This window comes from Rhagoletis pomonella, unplaced genomic scaffold, assembly GCF_013731165.1.
Source record: "Rhagoletis pomonella isolate Grant_MI unplaced genomic scaffold, Rhpom_1.0 Rhpom_scaffold_00015, whole genome shotgun sequence".
Taxonomy (NCBI): Eukaryota; Metazoa; Arthropoda; class Insecta; order Diptera; family Tephritidae; genus Rhagoletis; species Rhagoletis pomonella.
The window spans coordinates 922,239-925,099 of NW_023458569.1; the positions used below are offsets into that span (position 1 = coordinate 922,239).

The window sequence follows — 2,861 nt, forward strand, 5'->3', positions numbered from 1 at the left end:
GTCCAACGCATTTCTTGGATGGTGGTGATGTCAGCTTTTGTTCCTACGAGGACATCAACCAGCCGGGCAGAGGCACCTTCCCCACTAAGGGTCCGGACCCCTAGCTAGGGCAGGCACCTTGCCGTTGGTGCGGGGGCTTAGCTGAATCGCCGACCAGCCCCTTTCTGGTCTGGGGCATCGCTGACGCGCTCGTCGCTTCCGCGCTGCCTTTTCTCATGGCTTGGGCTGCCGGCGAACGGTGACCAAGAACTGCCACCTCCTAATCCAGGGTGTGACGGGACACCGTGCCTATTGGACGGTTTGCAGCCAGGAGGGTATAAACCGGCTGTAGTATAACGGCGCCTCTTCGACACCGGGCCGCATCGAGGAGTAACGGTGGCCTTACCGCGACATGGGGCGCTGGCGCGGCGGACCAGATAAGATCCCCTCCTACTAAATTGACTGCTGAGCTCGCCTCGTCGAGCAGGCAGTCGTACGAACAAGATGATTACAACAAAAAAAGCTTTAAAAACAACAAAAACAACTACAGCAAAAAACAGCAAAGCAAGCGCGAAAACAGCGACAGCGACAGCTACAACGTCAGCCGCAGCCACAGCTGCGACTAGTGCTGCAACAGCAGCAACAGCGCAAAGAACAGTAACGGCCACGCACGGGCGGGGGGGCGGCACCAGGCGCAAGGGTAGCTTCCTTGAGGACCTGACCGAAGAGGCTGCCCTCTTTATTGAACACGCCAGGGACGAAGAGAAGCCAAGCACCAGCAGGGGCGGCGTGGATCAGGTGCAGCGCCTTTCGGAAGGCCTCAAGGGAGCAGATGTATCACTCCCGAAAAACAGGCATCGCTCTGCTAGCAGGAAGCGGACTGAAAGTCGGCGTCGCTCCAGGAGTCGTGACCGCTCCGAGAGTCGCTGCCGGTCCAGGCGCCGGCGGCGCTCGGAGAGCAGACATCGCTCCAGCAGCAGGCACCGTTCCGGAAGTAGGCACCGTAGGTCTCCCAGTCGGACCTCCACAGCGTCACAAGGTTCTGGGTGGCATGTACAGGAGAATAAGAAAAGAAGTCGCAGGTGCAGACCTCCTCCACAACCCCCCTCCGGTCAACCGGGAGCCCTTGACGACCACCATCGAGCTGGCCTTGGTGGGTCGGGAGTCAAGTGGTATCTTCGGTACCTTCGGCAGGGGAAATCAGCTGATGAAGCCCGCGCTATGGCGGAGGTACGGCAGGAGGTGGAGCTCGAGGAACGTGAGCGCGAAGAGCGCAAGCGCAGAGGCAATAGGTCTGCTACCGCTGCTAGGCAGCATGGCAGCAACTCAGGTGGACAACCCGCGCCTGCTGATAAGCGGGCAACAGCAGCAGAGACCCGCGCCCGCCTATTGGCGGAGAGGCGGCGAACCCATAGGTAACCCATCAGCTACTTCCACAGGTCCAGCAAAGCGAACCAGCGTACAGGTTACACCACCGGAGCCACCGACCCCCAAGCGACAGCGGGGGCCTACACCCCCTCCGACAGAGTCTAGTGGCCTGGAAGGGTCTGCGGGCCAAGGTCAGCCGCTGGAAGGGACCACTCAGCAGCCCAGCTACTCTGATGCTCTCAAAGGCATCCGGGTGGCTGTGCTGCCCTGTGACTACCCTGCAGCTGCTCTATGCCCGGAGGACCTAACCAGACTACAGGATGTGATTATGGACGAGGTCCTAAAAGGGTGGAGGCACCCTCTGGTGTTCTGTGGGGTGTTCTTCCGATCAGGCATGCTCTTTGTGGACTGCAAGGATGAGCGGACTGCAACCTGGCTGGCAGAAAAGGCACCGGCTATTAAAGGGTGGAAGGGACCCGAGCTATGCACTAAAAGGGGGGAGGACATCCCGCCGGTGCATACGATCTCGGTGTTCTTCCCGAGATGCGCCGAGAAATCGGCTGAGTACGTGCTGGGGCTTATTCAGGCCCAGAACGAGGGTGTCCACAAGGCTGCGTGGAAGGTGGTGTCGTGCGACGCTGAGGACAACGGGCTCAGGCTCAACCTGGGCATCGACGAGGCGTCGTACGTCAGTATAAAGAGGGCCGGATTCCACATAAATTTCCGGTACAGCTACGTCTCGGTGAGGCCGTGGCGACAAAAGACGACAGGCATCAAGGAGTCAGAGTCGCAAGACATGTGTGTTGACGCGGCAACTGACTCCACTGAGGCCCCAGAGACAGAGTCGACCACGGCCCCACCAGCCAACCCGCTGTCAGAACAGGCACTGGCACCAGCCAACCAGTCAACAGATCCTGCACAGGTACCAGCTCCGGTGAGTTCCGGGCCAAAAGGCCTCGACTACGCGCGCACCACACAGGAGCTCCTAGCTGACATTGGCAGGCTCGAACTCGATAGAGGAAGCGAGGGCGACGCGCGGCTCTCGGATATCGAGGACGAGCCCCAATTATGAAGACACCAGCAGTAGAGGTAGCCCAGGTCAATCTGCATCACGCGGTGGCCGCCTCGGCGGTCATTGCGAGCAGGTTTGCCACGGAAGACCTGGGTATACTGCTAATACAGGAACCGTGGACCTACAGAGGCCAGGTGAGGGGGCTTAACCACAACAACAATAAGGTAATTTGGGACCTCTCCTGCGAGAGGCCCAGAGCGTGTGTAGTGCTGAAAAATGATATTAACTATTTCTGCATTACAGAGTTTCTAACACAGGACCTGGTAGCAGTCCAGACTACCTTGATGGTTGATGGCAGGGAGTTGGAGGTGGTCTTGGCTGCAGCCTATTTTCCGGGGGACAACGCCAACGTGCCGCCCCTTGAGGTACAGCAGCTCCTGGAATCCTGCCGCAGAAAAAGACTTCCTGTCATTCTAGGCTGCGATGCAAACGCCCACAATAT

General features: G+C 59.0%; 1 protein-coding gene across 2 annotated transcripts in view; it reads left to right on the plus strand.

Annotated features, from left to right (window-relative positions):
* The window catches only part of LOC118749364, a 910,564-nt gene that overhangs the window by 503,375 nt on the left and 404,328 nt on the right, over positions 1 to 2,861 (plus strand). The window lies entirely within an intron of this gene.